This window comes from Arachis ipaensis, chromosome B1 (assembly GCF_059453495.1).
Source record: "Arachis ipaensis isolate K30076 ecotype BB chromosome B1, ASM5945349v1, whole genome shotgun sequence".
In the NCBI taxonomy this organism is placed as follows: domain Eukaryota; kingdom Viridiplantae; phylum Streptophyta; class Magnoliopsida; order Fabales; family Fabaceae; genus Arachis; species Arachis ipaensis.
Genome location: NC_142436.1, coordinates 114436128 through 114456541, shown reverse-complemented (window position 1 = coordinate 114456541; position 20414 = coordinate 114436128). Strand labels below are relative to the sequence as shown.

The window sequence follows — 20414 nt, the reverse complement described above, 5'->3', positions numbered from 1 at the left end:
GAGCAAACAACTTTGAGCTGAAACCTCAATTAGTTTCTCTGATGCAGCAAAACTGCAAGTTTCATGGACTTCCATCTGAAGATCCCTTTCAGTTCTTAACTGAATTCTTGCAGATATGTGATACTGTTAAGACTAATGGAATAGATCCTGAAGTCTACAGGCTCATGCTTTTCCCTTTTGCTGTAAGAGACAGAGCTAGATTATGGTTGGATTCTCAACCTAAAGACAGCCTGAACTCTTGGGATAAGCTGGTCACAGCTTTCTTAGCCAAGTACTTTCCTCCTCAAAAGCTGAGCAAGCTTAGAGCTGATGTTCAAACCTTCAGACAGAAAGAAGGTGAATCTCTCTATGAAGCTTGGGAAAGATACAAACAGTTGACCAAAAAGTGTCCTTCTGACATGCTTTCAGAATGGACCATCCTGGATATATTCTATGATGGTTTATCTGAGCTATCAAAGATGTCACTGGACACTTCTGCAGGTGGATCCATTCACCTAAAGAAAATGCCTGCAGAAGCTCAAGAACTCATTGACATGGTTGCTAATAACCAGTTCATGTACACTTCTGAAAGGAATCCTGTGAGTAATGGGACGCCTATGAAGAAGGGAGTTCTTGAGGTTGATACTCTGAATGCCATATTGGCTCAGAACAAAATATTGACTCAGCAAGTCAATATGATTTCTCAGAGTCTGCATGGAATGCAAGCTGCATCCAACAGTACTCAAGAGGCATCTTCTGAAGAAGAAGCCTATGATCCTGAGAACCCTGCAATAGTGGAGGTAAATTACTTAGGTAAACCTTATGGAAACACCTATAACTCAACATGGAGAAATCATCCAAATTTCTCATGGAAGGATCAGAAGCCTCAACAAGGCTTTAACAATGGTGGAAGAAACAGGTTTAGCAATAGCAAACCTTTTCCATCATCAACTCAGCAATAGACAGAGAACTCTGAACAAAATGCTTCTAATTTAGCAAATCTAGTCTCTGATCTATCTAAGGCCACTGTAAGTTTCATGAATGAAACAAGGTCTTCCATTAGAAATCTGGAAGCACAAGTGGGCCAGCTGAGTAAAAGGATCACTGAAATCCCTCCTAGTACTCTCCCAAGCAATACAGAAGAGAACCCAAAAGGAGAGTGCAAGGCCATTGACATAAGTGCCATGGCCGAACCTGTGAGGAAAGGAGAGGACGTGAATCCCAAGGAGGAAGACCTCCTGGACGTCCAGTGATCAATAAGGAGCTTCCCTCTGGGGAATCAAAGGACTCTGAGGCTCATCTAGAGACCATAGAGATTCCATTGAACCTCCATATGCCCTTCATGAGCTCTGATGAGTATTCCTCTTCTGAAGAGAATGAGGATGTCACTGAAGAGCAAACTGCCAAGTTTCTTGGTGCAATCATGAAGCTGAATGCCAAATTGTTTGGCATTGATGCTTGGGAAGTTGAACCTCCCTTGTTCATCAATGAACTAAGTGATCTGGATCAACTGACATTGCCTCAGAAGAGACAGGATCCTGGAAAGTTCATAATACCCTGTACCATAGGCACCATGATCTTTAAGGCTCTGTGTGACCTTGGTTCAGGAATAAACCTCATGCCCCTCTGTATAATGGAGAAACTGGGAATCTATGAGGTGCAAGCTGCTAAAATCTCATTAGAGATGGCAGACAGCTCAAGAAGACAGGCTTATGGACACGTAGAAGATGTATTGGTAAAAGTTGAGGGCCTTTACATCCCTGCTGATTTCATAGTCCTGGATACTGGAAAGGAAGAGGATGAATCCATCATCCTAGGAAGACCTTTCCTGGCCACAGCAAGAGCTGTGATTGATGTTGACAGAGGTGAAATAGTCCTTCAATGGAATGAGAACTCCCTTGTATTCAAAACTCAAGGATCTCCCTCTGCAACCATGGAGAGGAAGCATGAAAAGCTTCTCTCAAAGCAGAGTCAACCAGAGCCCCCACAGTCAAACTCTAAGTTTGGTGTTAGGAGGCCACCACCAAACTCTAAGTTTGGTGTTGAACTCCCATATCCAAACTCTAAGTTTGGTGTTGGAAAGTCTCAACAAAGCTCTGCACATCTGTGAGGCTCTATGAGAGCCCACTGTCAAGCTATTGACATTAAAGAAGCGCTTGTTGGGAGGCAACCCAATGTTTATTTATCTAACTATATTTTTCTTAGTTATGTATAGTTTCATGATCATGAGGAGTCACAAAATAAATATAAAAATTGAAAACGGAATCAAAAACAGCAGAAGAAACATCACACCCTGGAGGAGCATCTGTCTGGCATTCAAACGCCAGAACAGAGCATAGTTCTGGCGCTGAACGCCCAGAACAAGCATGGTTCTGGCGTTCAACGCCAGAAATGGTAGCAAATGGGCGTTGAACGCCCAAAATAGGCACCAACCTGGCGCTGAACGCCCAGAGTTGTGTGCAAGGGCATTTTGCATGCCTAAATTGGTGCAGGGATGTAAATGCCTTGACACCTCAAGATCTGTGGACCTCACAGGATCACCTCAGGATCTATGGACCCCACAGGATCCCCACCTACCTCATCATCTCTCTTCCCATTCATGATCATCCCTTCTACTTTCCAATTACCACTCACACCCAATCCCACCCATATAGCCGAACACACACTCCCATCCATCTCCTCCATATCTTCTTCTTATTCTTCAGTCTTTCTTCTTTTGCTCGAGGGCGAGCAACATTCTAAGTTTGGTGTGGTAAAAAGCATAGCTTTTTTGTTTTTTTTCCATAACCACTAATGGCACCTAAGGCCAGAGAAGCCTCTAGAAAGAAGGAAAGGGAAGACAAAAGCTTCCATCAAGGGTCTATAGCTCAGTGGTAGAACATTTGACTGCAAATCAAGAGATCCCTGAGATACCTCAGGGGATACATCTTCTTCCACACAATTATTGGAAGCAACTAAGGGTGGAACATCAAGAGCACTCCATCATCCTTCATGAAATCAGAGAAGATCTAAAAGCAATGAAGGAGGAGCAGCAAAGACAAGGAAGAGACATAGAAGAGCTCAAGGACATCACCAAGGTGGACTCATTCCTTGTTCTTACTTTCTCTGTTTTTTTCGTTTTCTATGTGCTTATCTGTGTTTGTGTCTTCATTACATGATCATTAGTAGTTAGTAACTCTGTCTTAAAGATATGAATGTCCTATGAATCCATCACCTCTCTTAAATGAAAAATGTTTTAATTCAAAAGAACAAGAAGTACATGAGTTTCGAATTTATCTTTGAACCTAGTTTAATTATATTGATGTGGTGACAATGCTTCTTGTTTTCTGAATGTATGCTTGAACAGTGCATATGTCTTTTGAAGTTGTTGTTTAAGAATGTTAAATATGTTGGCTCTTGAAAGAATGATGACAAGGAGACATGTTATTTGATAATCTGAAAAATCATAAAAATGATTCTTGAAGCAAGAAAAAGCAGCAAAGAACAAAGCTTGCATTAAAAAAATAATAGCGAAAAAAATGATGAGCGGATAATTTATACGCTTTTTCGCATTGTTTTTAGTATGTTTTTAGTAGGATCTAGTTACTTTTAGGGATGTTTTTAATAGATTTTGTGTTAAATTCACATTTCTGGACTTTACTATGAGTTTGTGTGTTTTTCTGTGATTTCAGGTATTTTCTGGCTGAAATTGAGGGACTTGAGCAGAAATCAGATTTAGAGGTTGAAAAAGGACTGCTGATGCTGTTGGATTCTGACCTCCCTGCACTCAAAGTGGATTTTCTGGAGCTACAGAACTCGAAATGGCGCGCTTCCAATTGCGTTGGAAATTAGACATCCAGGGCTTTCCAGCAATATATAATAGTCCATACTTTGGCCACGAATTGACGACGTAAACTGGCGTTCAACGCTAGCCTTCTGCCCAAATCTGGCGTCCAGCGCCAGAAAAGGATCCAAAACCAGAGTTGAACGCCCAAACTGGCACAGAAACTGGCGTTCAACTCCACAAATGGCCTCTGCACGTGTAACACTCAAGCCCAAGCCCAAGCACGCACCAAGTGGGCCCCAGAAGTGGATTTGTACATCAATTACTTACTCATGTAAACCCTAGTAGCTAGTTTATTATAAATAGGACCTCTTACTATTGTATTTGACATCTTTGGACGCCTGGTTCTTAGATCAGAGGGGCTGGCCTCTCGGCCATGCCCTGGACCTTCACTTATGTATTTTCAACGGTAGAGTTTCTACACTCCATAGATTAAGGTGTGGAGCTCTGCTGTTCCTCAAAGATTAATGCAAAGTACTACTGTTTTCTATTCAATTCTTCTTATTTTGCTTCTAAGATATCCATTCGCACCCAAGAACGTGATGAAGGTGATGATTATGTGTGACGCTCATCATCCTTCTCCCTTATGAACGCGTGCCTGACAAACACTTCTGTTCTACATGAATTAAGCTAGAATGAGTATCTCTTAGATCTCCTAACCAGAATCTTCGTGGCGTAAGCTAGAATGATGGCGGCATTCAAGAGAATCCGGAAGGTCTAAACCTTGTCTGTGGTATTCTGAGTAGGATTCAATGATTGAATGACTGTGACGAGCTTCAAACTCGCGATTGTTGGGCGTTAGTGACAGACGCAAAAGGAGGGTGAATCCTATTCCAGCATGATCGGGAACCGACAGATGAATAGCCGTGCCGTGACAGGGTGCGTGAGCATATGATTCACTGAGAGGAGGGGATGTAGCCACTGACAACGGTGATGCCCTTGCATACAGCCAGCCATGGAAAGGAGTAAGACTGATTGGATGAAGATAGCAGGAAAGCAGAGGTTCAGAGGAACGAAAAGCATCTCCATTCGCTTAACTGAAATCCCTGCCAATGAATCTACATAAGTATCTCTATCCCTTTTATTGTTTATTTTAATCTAATAAAATATCATGTTTAAATCCGCCTGACTGAGATTTGCAAGGTGACCATAGCTTGCTTCATACCAACAATCTCCGTGGGATTCGACCCTTACTCACGTAAGGTATTACTTGGACGACCCAGTGCACTTGCTGGTTAGTTGAATGGAGTTGTGATTACACGTGCCATTACCAGGGATTATTAAAATCCCAATTCATTACACCATGATCTCTTTGGGGTATTTTTGATTTCATACAAATACAAAGAGACTAACTTTGAGGATCACAATTTCGTCCACCATGTTTTCGAATAATAATTAATAGAATAGGGATAGAAATACTTATGTAATTCATTGGTGAGAATTTCAGATAAGCGAATGGAGATGCCTTCGTTCCTCTGAACCTCTGCTTTCCTGCTATCTTCATCCAATCAGTCTTACTCCTTTCCATGGCTGGCTTTATGCAAGGGCATCACCGTTGTCAGTGGCTACATCCCCTCCTCTCAGTGTAAAATATGCTCACATGCTCTGTCATAGCACGGCTAATCATCTGTTGGTTCTCGATCATGCTGGAATAGGATTCACCCTCCTTTTGCGTCTGTCACTAACGCCCAACAATCGCAAGTTTGAAGCTCGTCACAGTCATTCAATCATTGAATCCTACTCGGAATACCACAGACAAGGTTTAGACTTTCCGGATTCTCTTGAATGCCGCCATCATTCTAGCTTACGCCACGAAGATTCGGGTTAGGAGATCTAAGAGATATTCATTCTAGCTTATTTCATGTAGAACGGAAGTGTTTGTTAGGCACGTGTTCATAGGGGAGAATGGTGATGAGCGTCACACATAATCATCACCTTCATCACGTTCTTGGGTGCAAATGGATATCTTAGAAGCGAAATAAGATGAATTGAATAGAAAACAGTAGTACTTTGCATTAATCTTTGAGGAACAGCAGAGCTCCACACCTTAATCTATGGAGTGTAGAAACTCTACCGTTAAAATTACATAAGTGAAAGGTCCAGGCATGGCCGAGATGGCCAGCCCCTCTGATCTAAGAACCAGGAATTCAAAGATGATCCTAAGATCCTAAGATGATCAAAAGATCATAAGGTAATCCAAAGATGTCTAATACAATAGTAAAAGGTCCTATTTATAATAAACTAGCTACTAGGGTTTACAGAAGTAAGTAATTGATGCATAAATCCACTTCCGGGGCCCACTTGGTGTGTGCTTCGGCTGAGCCTGAGTGTTGCACGTGTAGAGGTCCTTCTTGGAGTTGAACGCCAGCTTTTGTGCCAGTTTGGGCGTTCAACTCTGGTTTTGGCTCCTTTTCTGGCGCTGGACGCCAGATTTTGGTAGAAAGCTGGCGTTGAACGCCAGTTTACGTCATCTATTCTTGGCCAAAGTATGGACTATTATGCATTGCTGGAAAGCCCTGGATGTCTACTTTCCAACGCAATTAAAAGCGCGCCATTTCGAGTTCTGTAGCTCCAGAAAATCCACTTTGAGTGCAGGGAGGTCAGAATCCAATAGCATCAGCAGTCCTTCTTCAACCTCTAAATCTGATTTCTGCTCAAGTCCCTCAATTTCAGCCAGAAAATACCTGAAATCACAGAAAAACACACAAACTCATAGTAAAGTCCAAAAATGTGAATTTAACATAAAAACTAATGAAAACATCCCTGAAAGTAACTAGATCCTACTAAAAACATACTAAAAATAATGTCAAAAAGCGTATAAATTATCCGCTCATCACAACACCAAACTTAAATTGTTGCTTGTCCCCAAGCAACTGAAAATCAAATAGGATAAAAATAAGAGAATATACTATAAATTCCAAACTATCAATGAAACATAGCTTCAATCATATGAGCGGGACTTATAGCTTTTTGTCTCTTGAATAGTTTTGGCATCTCACTCTATCCATTGAGGTTCAGAATGATTGGCATCTATAGGAACTCAGAGTTCAGATAGTGTTATTGATTCTCCTAGTTCAGTATGATGATTCTTGAACACAGCTTCTTTATGAGTCTTGGCCGTGGCCCTAAGCACTTTGTTTTCCAGTATTACCACCGGATACATAAATGCCACAGACACATAATTGGGTGAACCTTTTCAGATTGTGACTCAGCTTTGCTAAAGTCCCCAATTAGAGGTGTCCAGGGTTCTTAAGCACACTCTTTTTTTTTTTTTTGCTTTGGATCTTGACTTTAACCGTTCAGTCTCAAGTTTTCACTTGACACCTACACGCCACAAGCACATGGTTAGGGACAGCTTGGTTTAGCCACTTAGACCAGGATTTTATTCCTTTAGGCCCTCCTATCCACTGATGCTCAAAGCCTTGGGATCCTTTTTATTTCCCTTGCCTTTTGGTTTTAAGGGTTATTGGCTTTTTCTGCTTGCTTTTTCTTTTTCTTTCTATTTTTTTTTCTATTTTTTTTTCTTTCTGCAAGCTTTGTTCTTTGCTGCTTTTTCTTGCTTCAAGAATCATTTTTATGATTTTTCAGATTATCAAATAACATGTCTCCTAGTCATCATTCTTTCAAGAGCCAACATATTTAACATTCTTAAACAACAACTTCAAAAGACATATGCACTGTTCAATCATACATTCAGAAAATAAGAAGCATTGTCACCACATCAATATAATTAAGCTAAGTTCAAGGATAAATTCGAAACTCATGTACTTCTTGTTCTTTTGAATTAAAACATTTTTCATTTAAGAGAGGTGATGGATTCATAGGACATTCATAACTTTAAGACATAAGTACTAACTACTAATGATCATGTAATGAAGACACAAATATGGATAAGCACATAACATAGAAAACGAAAAACAAAGAAATAAGAACAAGGAATGAATCCACCTTAGTGATGGTGGCATTTCCTTCTTGAGGAATCAATGATGTCCTTGAGCTCTTCTATGTCTCTTCCTTGTCTTTGTTGCTCATCCCTCATTGCTTTTTGATCTTCTCTTATTTCATGAAGCATGATGGAGTGCTCTTGATGTTCCACCCTTAGTTGTCCCATATTGGAACTCAATTCTCCTAGGGAGGTGTTAATTTTCTCCCAATAGTTTTGTGGAGGAAAATGCATTTGAGGCATTTCCGGGATCTCATGGTGATGAGCTCCATACGCCTCTTGAGCTCCATGAATGCGCTCTCTTGCTTGCTCCATCTTCTTCTTAGTGATGGGCTTGTCCTCTTTAATGAGGATATCTCCTTCTATGTCAATCTCAGCTGAATTGCATAGGTGGAAAATGAGGTGAGGAAAGGCTAACCTTGCCATGGTGGAGGACTTGTCAGCCACCTTGTAGAGTTCTTGAGGTATAATCTCATGAACTTCCACCTCTTCTCCAATCATGATGCTGTGGATCATGATGGCCCGGTCTATAGTAACTTCAGACCGGTTGCTAGTGGGAATGATTGAGCATTGAATGAACTCCAACCATCCTCTAGCCACAGGCTTGAGGTCCAATCTTCTTAGTTGAACCGGCTTGCCTTTGGAGTCAATCTTCCATTGAGCTCCTTCTACACATATGTCCATAAGGACTTGGTCCAACCTTTGATCAAAGTTGACTCTCCTTGTGTAGGGGCGTGCATTCTCTTCCATGTTTGGCAAGTTGAACGCCAACCTCACATTTTCCGGACTAAAATCCAAGTATTTCCCCCGAACCATTGTAACATAGTTCTTTGGATCCGGGTTCTTACTTTGATCATGGTTCTTGGTGATCCATGCATTGGCATAGAACTCTTGAACCATTAGGATGCCGACTTGTTGGATGGGATTTGTTAGAACTTCCCACCCTCTTCTTTGAATTTCATGTCGGATCTCCGGATACTCATTTCTTTTGAGTTTGAAAGGGACCTCGGGAATCACCTTCTTCTTGGCCACAACATCATAGAAGTGGTCTTGATGGGCTTTGGAGATGAACCTTTCCATCTTCCATGACTCGGAGGTGGAAGCTTTTATCTTCCCCTTCCCCTTTCTAGAGGATTCTCCAGTCTTAGGTGCCATCAATGGTAATGGAAAAACAAAAAGCTTATGCTTTTACCACACCAAACTTAGAATATTGCTCACCCTCGAGCAATAAACAAAAGAATAGATGAAGAAGAAGAAGAAATGGAGGAGAGGGAGAGGGAGATGTGGTTTCGGCCAAGAGGAGTGTAGAGGGGTGTGTTGTGTGAATTTGATGAAGAATGGAGGGCTTTATATAGAGAAGGAAGGGGGGGTTAAGGTTCGGCCATATGGTTGGGTTTGGGTGGGAAATTGGTTTTGAATTTTGAAGGTAGGTGGAGTTTATGAGGTAGGTTTATGGGGAAGAGTGGATGGATGTGAGTGGTGAAGAGGTGATGGGGAAGAGAGTTTGAGGTGATGGGTGAAGGGTTTTTTTGGGAAGAGTGTTTATGGGGTTGTGTGAAAGAGAGTGGTGAGAAGAAGTAAGTGGAGGTAGGTGGGGATCCTGTGGGGTCCACAGATCCTGAGTGGATCCTATAGGGTCCACAGATCCTGAGTGGATCTTGTGGGGTCCACAGATCCTGAGGTGTTCAAGGATATACATCCCTGCACCCATTAGGCATGTAAAAATGCCTTTGCACACAACTCTGGGCGTTCAACGCCAGGTTGGTGGCCATTTTGGGCGTTCAACGCCCATTTGTGTGCCATTTCTGGCGTTGAACGCCAGAACCATGCCTGTTCTGGCGTTTAGCGCCCAGAAGCTGCCCATTTTGGGCGTTCAGCGCCAGAACCATGCTCTGTTCTGGCGCTGAACGCCAGACAGATGCTCCTCTAGGGTGTGATTTTTCTTCTGCTGTTTTTGATTCCGTTTTCAATTTTTATATTTATTTTGTGACTCCACATGATCATGAACCTACAAAGACATATAACTAAGAAAAATATAGTTAGATAAATAAAAATTGGGTTGCCTCCCAACAAGCGCTTCTTTAATGTCAATAGCTTGACAGTGGGCTCTCATGGAGCCTCACAGATGTGCAGAGCTTTGTTGAGACTCTCCAACACCAAACTTAGAGTTTGGATATGGGAGTTCAACACCAAACCTAGAGTTTGGTTGTGGCCTCCCAACACCAAACTTAGAGTTTGACTGTGGGGGCTCTAGTTGACTCTGTTTTGAGAGAAGCTTTTTCTGCTTCCTTTCCATGGTTGCAGAGGGAGATCCTTGAGTTTTAAACACAAGGGAGTCCTCATTCCATTGAAGGACTATTTCACCTCTGTCAACATCAATCACAGCTCTTGCTGTGGCCAGGAAAGGTCTTCCTAGGATGATGGATTCATCCTCTTTCTTTCCAGTATCCAGGACTATGAAATCAGCAGGGATGTAAAGGCCTTCAACCTTTACTAATACGTCCTCTACTTGTCCATAAGCCTATTTTCTTGAACTGTCTGCCATCTCTAATGAGATTTTAGAAGCTTGCACCCCATAGATTCCTAGTTTCTCTATTACAGAGAGGGGCATGAGGTTTATTCCTGAACCAAGGTCACACAGAGCCTTAAAGATCATGGTGCCTATGGTACAGGGTATTATGAACTTTCCAGGATCCTGTCTCTTCTGAGGCAATGTCAGTTGATCTATATCACTTAGTTCATTGATGAACAAGGGAGGTTCAATTTCCCAAGTATCAATGCCAAATAATTTGGCATTCAGCTTCATGATTGCACCAAGGAACTTGGCAGTTTGCTCTTCAGTAACATCCTCATTCTCTTCAGAAGAGGAATACTCATCAGAGCTCATGAAGGGCATAAGGAGGTTCAATGGAATCTCTATGGTCTCTAGATGAGCCTCAGAGTCCTTTGGTTCCTCAGAGGGAAGCTCCTTATTGATCACTGGACGTCCCAGGAGGTCTTCCTCCTTGGGATTCACGTCCTCTCCTCTCCTCACAGGTTCGGCCAGTGGTGCTTATGTCAATGGCCTTGCACTCTCCTTTTGGATTCTCTTCTGTATTGCTTGGGAGAGTACTAGGAGGGATTTCAGTGATCCTTTTACTCAGCTGGCCCACTTGTGCTTCCAATTTTCTAATGGAAGATCTTGTTTCATTCATGAAACTTACAGTGGCCTTAGACAGATCAGAGACTAAGTTTGCTAAATTAGAAGTATTTTGTTCAGAGTTCTCTGTCTGTTGCTGAGTGGATGATGGAAAAGGTTTATTATTGTTAAACCTGTTTCTTCCACCATTATTAAAGCCTTGTTGAGGCTTTTGATCCTTCCATGAGAAATTTGGATGATTTCTCCATGATGAGTTATAGGTGTTTCCATAAGGTTCACCTAAGTAATTCACCTCTGCTATTGCAGGGTTCTCAGGATCATAAGCTTCTTCTTCAGAAGATGCCTCTTGAGTACTGTTGGATGCAGCTTGCATTCCATGCAGACTCTGAGAGATCATATTGACTTGCTGAGTCAATATTTTATTCTGAGCCAATATGGCATTCAGAGTATCAACTTCAAGAACTCCCTTCTTCATAGGCATCCCATTATTCATAGGATTCCTTTCAGAAGTGTACATGAACTGGTTATTAGCAACCATGTCAATGAGTTCTTGAGCTTCTGCAGGGGTTTTCTTTAGGTGAATGGATCCACCTGCAGAAGTGTCCAGTGACATCTTTGATAGCTCAGATAAACCATCATAGAATATATCCAGGATGGTCCATTCTGAAAGCATGTCAGAAAGACACTTTTTGGTCAGTCCTTTGTATCTCTCCCAAGCTTCATAGAGGGATTCACCTTCTTTCTGTCTGAAGGTTTGAACATCCACTCTAAGCTTGCTCAGCTTTTGAGGAGGAAAGAACTTGGCTAGGAAGGCCTTGACCAGCTTATCCCAAGAGTTCAGGCTATCCTTAGGTTGAGAGTCCAACCATACTCTAGCTCTGTCTCTTACAGCAAAAGGGAAAAGCATGAGCCTGTAGACTTCAGGATCTACTCCATTAGTCTTTACAGTATCACATATCTGCAAGAATTCAGTTAAGAACTGAAAAGGATCTTCAGATGGAAGTCCATGAAACTTGCAGTTCTGCTGCATCAGAGAAACTAATTGAGGTTTCAGCTCAAAGTTGTTTGCTCCAATGGCAGGAATGGAGATGCTTCTTCCATGTAAATTGGAATTAGGTGTAGTAAAGTCCCCAAGCATCCTCCTTGCATTATTATTATTTTCGGCTGCCATCTCCTCTTCCTGTTCGAAAATTTCTGAAAGGTTATCTCTGGATTGTTGTAATTTAGCTTCTCTTAATTTTCTTTTCAGGGTCCTTTCAGGTTCTGGATCTGCTTCAACAAGAATATTCTTGTCCTTGCTCCTGCTCATATGACAAAGAAGAGGGCACAGAAAAATAATAATAATAATAGAGATCCTTTATACCACAGTATAGGGATCCCTGTGTGAGTAGAAGAAGAGGGGGAGACAAAGAATGTAATATAATGGAGGAAACACAACTGTGAGGATGGTTGAGATGTGAGATGAGATGTTAGTAGATGAATAAATAAATAGAATAAGATGGGAGAGGGAATTTTCGAAAATAGTTTTTGAAAAAGAGTTAGTGATTTTTGAAAATAGTTTTTGAAAAATGTTAGTAATTTTCGAAAATTAAGATTTAAAAATTAAAAATTAAAATAATTAATAAATTAAAAAGAAATTTTGAAAAAGGGGGAAGATATTTTCGAAAATAGAGAAAGAGAGTTAGTTAGGTGGTTTTGAAAAAGGTAAGAAACAAACAAAAAGTTAGTTAGTTAGTTGAAACAAATTTTGAAAATCAATTTTGAAAAGATAAGAAGTTAGGAGGTTAGAAAAGATATTTTGAAACCAACTTTTTGAAAAAGGTAAGATAAGAGGATATTTTAGAAATTAGTTTTGAAAAAGATTTGATTTTTAAAATCTCAATTAATGACTTGATTCATAAGAAATCACAAGATATGATTCTAGAACTTAAAGTTTGAATCTTTCTTAACAAGCAAGTAACAAACTTCAAATTTTTGAATCAAAACATTAATTGATTAAGTTATTTTCGAAAATTTGATATAAAAGTAAGAAAAGGATTTTTGAAAAATATTTTGAAAAAGATAAGATTTTCAAATTGAAAATTTGATTTGACTCATAAGAAACAACTTGATTTTAAAAAATTTTGAAAAAGTCAACTCAAATTTTCGAATTTGATGAGAGAGAAAAAGGGAAAGATATTTTTTTGATTTTTGAAATTTTTATGAAAAACATGAAAATTATGCAATGCATGAAATTTTTAGATCAAAACAATGAATGCATGCAAGAATGCTATGAATGTCAAGATGAACACCAAGAACACTATGAATGTCAAGATGAACATCATAGACACAATTTTGAAAAATTTTTAATGCAAAGAAAACATGCAAGACACCAAACTTAGAATTCTTTAATGCTTATGCACTAAGAATTCAAGAATGCATATGATAAACATGAAAAGACACAAAACAAAAAATCATCAAGATCAAACAAGAAGACTTACCAAGAACAACTTGAAGATTATGAAGAACACTATGAATGCATGATAATTTCGAAAAATGCAAGATGCATATGCAAGTGACACCAAACTTATGATATGACTCAAGACTCAACAAGAAACAGAAAAATATTTTTGATTTTTTTTTATTTTCTAATTTTTTTGGATTTTTTTTTTCGAAAATTATATGAAAAAGAAAAAATAAGGATTCCAAAATTTTTTTTAACATGAATTCCAGGAATCTTGCATTCTTAGTCTAAAGCTTCAGTCCAGGAATTAGACATGGCTCACTAGCCAGCCAAGCTTTCAATGAAAGCTTCGGTCCAAAACACTAGACATGGCCAATGGCCAGCCAAGCTTCAGCATTTAACACCAGAGTATATTGCTCTTGATAACAAATTGCAAGCCTCAGTCCAAATAAATTTAGACATGGCTTTACAGCCAGCCAGGCTTCACATGCTTCATGAAACATTAGAATTCATTCTTAAAAATTTTGAATAAAAATATATTTTTGAAAACATTTTTATTTTTTTCGAAAACAGATGAGAAAATTTTAGAAATATTTTTGAAAAATTTTTGAAAATAAAATAAAAAGAAAATTACCTAATCTGAGCAACAAGATGAACCGTCAGTTGTCCAAACTCGAACAATCCCCGGCAACGGCGCCAAAAACTTGGTGTTGTTGCCGGGATTGGGATCTCAGACGATTTTTGGCGCCAAACAGGAACAATTAAGTCCCCGGCAATGGCGCCAAAAACTTGGTGCACGAAATTGTGATGTCCAGGCTCAAACAATCCCTGGCAACGTGAGCAACTTGGTACGCGCAATCGTGATTACACTTTGATTATGTAAAGTTCATGGCTCTTTCTTTCCCTGGCAATGGCACCAAGAACATGGTGCCAATACCATCGTTCACAACTTCGATACAACTAACCAGCAAGTGCACTGGGTCGTCCAAGTAATACCTTACATGAGTAAGGGTCGAATCCCACGGAGATTGTTGGTATGAAGCAAGCTATGGTCACCTTGCAAATCTCAGTTAGGCAGATATAAATTGATAATGGTGTTTTCGAATAATAATTAATAGAATAGGGATAGAAATACTTATGTAATTCATTGGTGAGAATTTCAGATAAGCGAATGGAGATGCCTTCGTTCCTCTGAACCTCTGCTTTCCTGCTATCTTCATCCAATCAGTCTTACTCCTTTCCATGGCTGGCTTTATGCAAGGGCATCACCGTTGTCAGTGGCTACATCCCCTCCTCTCAGTGAAAAATATGCTCACATGCTCTGTCACAGCACGGCTAATCATCTGTCGGTTCTCGATCATGCTGGAATAGGATTCACCCTCCTTTTGCGTCTGTCACTAACGCCCAACAATCGCGAGTTTGAAGCTCGTCACAGTCATTCAATCATTGAATCCAACTCGGAATACCACAGACAAGGTTTAGACTTTCCAGATTCTCTTGAATGCCGCCATCATTCTAGCTTACGCCACGAAGATTCGGGTTAGGAGATCTAAGAGATATTCATTCTAGCTTATTTCATGTAGAACGGAAGTGTTTGTCAGGCACGTGTTCATAGGGGAGAATGGTGATGCGCGTCACACATAATCATCACCTTCATCACGTTCTTGGGAGCGAATGGATATCTTAGAAGCGAAATAAGATGAATTGAATAGAAAACAGTAGTACTTTGCATTAATCTTTGAGGAACAGCAGAGCTCCACACCTTAATCTATGGAGTGTAGAAACTCTACCGTTAAAATTACATAAGTGAAAGGTCCAGGCATGGCCGAGATGGCCAGCCCCTCTGATCTAAGAACCAGGTGTTCAAAGATGATCCTAAGATCCTAAGATGATCAAAAGTTCATAAGGTAATCCAAAGATGTCTAATACAATAGTAAAAGGTCCTATTTATAATAAACTAGCTACTAGGGTTTACAGAAGTAAGTAATTGATGCATAAATCCACTTCCGGGGCCCACTTGGTGTGTGCTTCGGCTGAGCCTGAGTGTTGCACGTGTAGAGGTCCTTCTTGGAGTTGAACGCCAGCTTTTGTGCCAGTTTGGGCGTTCAACTCTGGTTTTGGCTCCTTTTCTGGCGCTGGACGCCAGATTTGGGTAGAAAGCTGGCGTTGAACGCCAGTTTACATCGTCTATTCTTGGCCAAAGTATGAACTATTACACATTTCTGGAAAGCCCTAGATGTCTACTTTCCAACGCAATTGGAACTGCGCCATTTCGAGTTCTGTAGCTCCAGAAAATCCACTTTGAGTGCAGGGAGGTCAGAATCCAACAGCATCAGCAGTCCTTCTTCAACCTCTGAATCTGATTTCTGCTCAAGTCCCTCAATTTCAGCCAGAAAATACCTGAAATCACAGAAAAACACACAAACTCATAGTAAAGTCCAGAAATGTGAATTTAACATAAAAACTAATGAAAACATCCCTAAAAGTAACTAGATCCTACTAAAAACATACTAAAAACAATGTCAAAAAGCGTATAAATTATCCGCTCATCACTTTGAAAGCAAGGTTAGTAGAGAATTGAGAGAATCAAACCTTAAAAACTTGAGTGATTAGAGTGTATACACTACCAGTGAGGGTTCGATGCTCGATTCCTTGTTCCCGGCTTTCATGAGCTATTTTCTTCTGCAAGTCTACTTGTACTTTATTTTGTGATTTGAATTAGTGAAATCCAGCTCATATTTATTCTTGGAGATTTATTTACTTTTAACCAAGTAGGTATAAACATCTTAGCGTAGAGTTGCATTCATATACATAGGTTGCATTTCATACATTTACCGTTCCTCTTCACTCCTTTATAGTTTCTCTTGAGCTTAGCATGAGGACATGCTATTGTTTGAGTGTGGGGAGGTTGATAAACCACTATTTTATGGTTTATCTTGTGCTCAATTGAGTGATTTTTATCAACTCTTTACCCACTTATTCATACTATTTGCATGGTTTTACATTTGGCTTCCTAATTATGTGCTTTGATTTAAAACATGCTTCTTTGGCCTTTATATTGCTAATGTTAATCCTCTCTTATCACCATTAGATGCCTTGATATGTGTGTTAAGTGATTTTAGAGTTTATAGGGCAGGAATGGCTTAGAGGATGGAAAGGAAGCATGCAAAAGTGGAAGGAATACAAGAAGTTGGAGAAATTGCTAAGCTGTCTAGCCTGACCTCTTCGCACTCAAACGGCTATAACTTTAGCTACAGAGGTCCAAATGACGCGGTTTTAGTTGCGTTGGAAAGCTAACATCCGAGGCTTCGATTTGATATATAATATGTTATAGTTTTTCTGACAATAGGTGACGCGGTCGCGTGATCTACGCGGACACGTCGCAGTGGCAAAAAATCAGCGTGGCAGATTTCTTCTCCAGCGAATTCTGGGCTGTTTCTGACCCAGTTTGCGGCCCAGAAAACACAGATTAGAGGCTATAAAGTGGGGAAATGCATCCATTCAAAAAATAAGCTTTCACATTCACAATTTTATGAGTAGATGTAGTTTTTAGAGAGAGAGGTTCTCTCCTCTCTCTTAGGATTTAGTTTTAGGATTTAAGATTATTTCTTCTTCATCACAGGTTCAATGTTCCTTTTATTTATTTTTCTAATTTAATTTATAAACTCTTCCATGTTACATTTGATATCCTTATTAGTGCTAATTGAGGTATTTTAGAATTATGATTGCTTTCTTTTATTTATTATATAAATAATTTAGATTTTTCCCTTTTGGATTTGGTTAAGTCATTGGAGACTCTTGAGTAATCAAACTCATTGTTAATTGAAAATTAGAATTCTTCAAGAATTAATTCGAGTTCCACTAACTCTAACTTTTCCCAAGGAAAGACTAGGACTTGAGGAATCGAAATTAATTCATCCACTTAACTTACCTTCATAATTAGAGGTTAACAAAGTGGGAGAAAAATCCAATTCTCATTACAATTGATAAGGATAACCAGGATAGGACTTCCAGTTTTCATACCTTGCCAAGAGTTTTATTATCTATTTAATTTAATACAATTTAATTTCTTGCCATTTACTATTCTCGCTTTTTATCTTATACATTAAAAACCCCCAATTTACAAACTCATAACCAATAATAAGAACACCTCCCTGCAATTCCTTGAGAAGACAACCCGAGGTTTAAATACTCGGTTATCAATTTTAAAAAAGGAGTTTGTTACTCGTGACAACCAAAACGTTTGTAAGAAAGGTTGATTGCTTGGTTTAGTAACTATACTTGCAACGAGAGTTTACTATAACCTCTAAACCATCAATCTTCCGTTCTTTCACGCGCATATACAAAATAAGGATAACGACGCATAAGCGCGCAGTGCGCGCACGCGTACACGCAGTTCTGCAATTGGCCCAGCTTTTGCGCGAGATTGGCCCAACTATCTGGAAAGAGTATGGGACTGCATATACGTAGGGATGCGCACGTGCACAGCGTGTGTACGCGTCCTTGAACACTTTTTTTTTTCAGAAAAGGCAAAAACAGCTTAAAACCCTCATAACTCTATCTTCAGCTCAAAATTAACTCAAAACACAAAATAACAAAAATCTTTTTGGGTTTTTGGGAATCTTCCAAATTAAACAAGGGTTACTTGCCCCACAAGCAACCTTCAACCAATTTATTGAACAAAGTATATGGAAAGAAAACTACCTACAATGGTAACTCAAATCACTTATTAATCAAAAATGCAAAAGGTTTGAAAGAGTTTACCATGGTGAGGTGTCTCCCACCTAGCACTTTTAGTTTAAGTCCTTAAGTTGGACATTTGGGGAAGCTCTAATTCATGGTAGCTTATGCTTGTGCTCATCCTTGAATCTCCAAGGATCTTTGCTTCTCGAATGGTTTACAGAAGTTCCAACCATCTTCACCAAGTTTGGATGGAGTTCCAACCAAGATATGAGCTCTCATAGTTGGTCTCCGTACTTCGATCCGGGGTCCCATATCTTATTTTTGCACCCGTTTTCTTGTTGATCTTCATGAATTTTCCGTTCGGGTGGTTGACAAGTATGACAAGTAGAATTCTCTTTAGCTCACCAAGTCTTCTTCCTAGACCCACGTAAAGTAGCATTCATCCAATTATAGTCCCTATACTTTGAAGCTTTGACTTTGATGAGCCTAATTTCAAACCTCCAACCACTACACAACTCCTTTTTACTCTTAAGTCCACAAAGAGCTCTAAGTTGACCATCATTTTCAATTAAACTATATTCAAGTGAGAAAGTAAAGCTTAGGGATAAGAATTTTACCCAATTGAATGTTGTGTTGGATGGTGACTTGGGGAGGGAGACTTCCCCACACTTAGACAATGCGAGGTCTACTTCTTTAGGATCTTCTTTAGTTGTTTCCACCTCTTCGCAAGCTTCTTCAATTTCAACATTTTCCCCTTTATCACTTGGCTTGGTGTTGTCTTTAAGAACTACAATTTCTTGCCCAATGAGAGGTGATTCAATTTTGGATAGGAATTCATTGATGAATGAATTCATCTCTTGATCAACCTCTCCATATTCTTCAATTTCGATATACACCAATTCAACTTTTTCACCTTGGTAGCTTTCTTCCGATTCGCTCTCTTTCTCATTGCTCACCAAGGGTATGGGAGGTTGTGCACATTATTCTATAATTTCAACTTCATGTCCAATGGGAGAGAATTCCATTGTAGAGAGAAATTCATCCATGATTGAATCCATCTCTTAATAAGCCTCTTCCAAGTCTCCAACGATGATATGCCTTGGAGGTTGCGCACCCTCATTAACATCAATATCAAGCTTCTTAGAAGAATTCTCCATGATGCTACATTCCCTTGGACTTTCAACATATCCTAAATCTTCAACCACTTCTTCCTTTTCTTCAATGATCATAGGCTCCTCCAATTGTTCTAACACAAAGTGGCATCCCTCATTTTCCACCGGAATTTTCAATCTCTCTTTCATGCTATGCTCTTCAATTGATTCTTCACATGTGGCTATGGAAGCACCTTGAGTGTTTAAGCATTGGTAGGCTAAAGTATGCATTATCTTGGTCAAGTTAGTCACAAACTCTAGGGTGTTCCTTTGCATATCCGCTTGGCCTTGAAGTAGCAAGGTGAGAGAGTCATCTATTGGGACTTGGGGTGGATAAGAGGGTTCATTATTTTGGAGAAAGGGTTCATAGTGGGAAGGTGGTTCTTCTTGGTAGGGGTATGGAGATGGTGTGCATTGAGGTGGCTCATGGTAGTAATCTTGATAGGGTTGTGGTGGTTCTAAAGGTTCTTGCTCATAGTGGTCATGAGAATATGGCATGGGTGATTGGTCATATGACGAGTATAGGTCACAAGAAGGTGCTTGGTAAAAATGGGCATGTGAGCATGGTTTATAGTCATGTTGAGGATAAGGTTCACAAGCACATGGTGGTGGTACTCAATTATCATAAAAAGATTCACCATATCCATTGAATTGACATGCATTAGGATGGTGATTATACCTATAAGTATCCGGAGGTTGTTGCCAATAGGAGTGATCAATTCCTTGAGGCTCCTCCCACCTTTGTTGGTTCCATCCATAATGAGTGTCATCATTGAAGTTCACATTTCCTACAACACAATTAGGATCAAACTCATAGCCAAAGTGAGAATTCATGATAGCAAAGACAAAATGAAAAGCACAAAAATAAGGACTAGCTACTAAATCAAACAAGCAAACTATTCACAATATTCACATATGTACAATAACCAATAACATAACACCATTGCAATTCCCTAGTAACGGCGCCATTTTGATGAGAGGACTTTTGTATGGTCTAGAATTTCACAATTGAATTCTCGTTGCAAGTATAGTTTCTAAACCAACAATAGTCCTTTCATACAAAAATTTGTTTGTCACTAAAACAAACCCCTAAATCTATAAACCGAAGTATTTAAACCCCGGGTCGTTTTCCCTAGGAATTGCAACAAAGTGTCTTGTTATTGGTTGTGAGTTGTATTTTGAGGTTTTGAAGTTTTAGACAAGAAACGTAAATGGCAAAGAAAATAAACTAACAACTAACAAAGCTCTTGGCA

At 39.7% G+C, this 20414-nt stretch overlaps 2 non-coding genes across 2 annotated transcripts; one reads left to right on the top strand and one right to left on the bottom strand.

Moving 5' to 3' along the window:
• Positions 1-296: 296 nt before the first annotated feature.
• Positions 297-404, bottom strand: LOC148578006 (small nucleolar RNA R71). The gene has a single exon (XR_015904185.1). It is a non-coding gene; the product is annotated as a small nucleolar RNA R71 (small nucleolar RNA).
• An 11147-nt stretch (positions 405-11551) lies between these two features.
• Positions 11552-11659, top strand: LOC148578005 (small nucleolar RNA R71). The gene has a single exon (XR_015902997.1). It is a non-coding gene; the product is annotated as a small nucleolar RNA R71 (small nucleolar RNA).
• The last annotated feature ends 8755 nt before the right edge of the window (positions 11660-20414 follow it).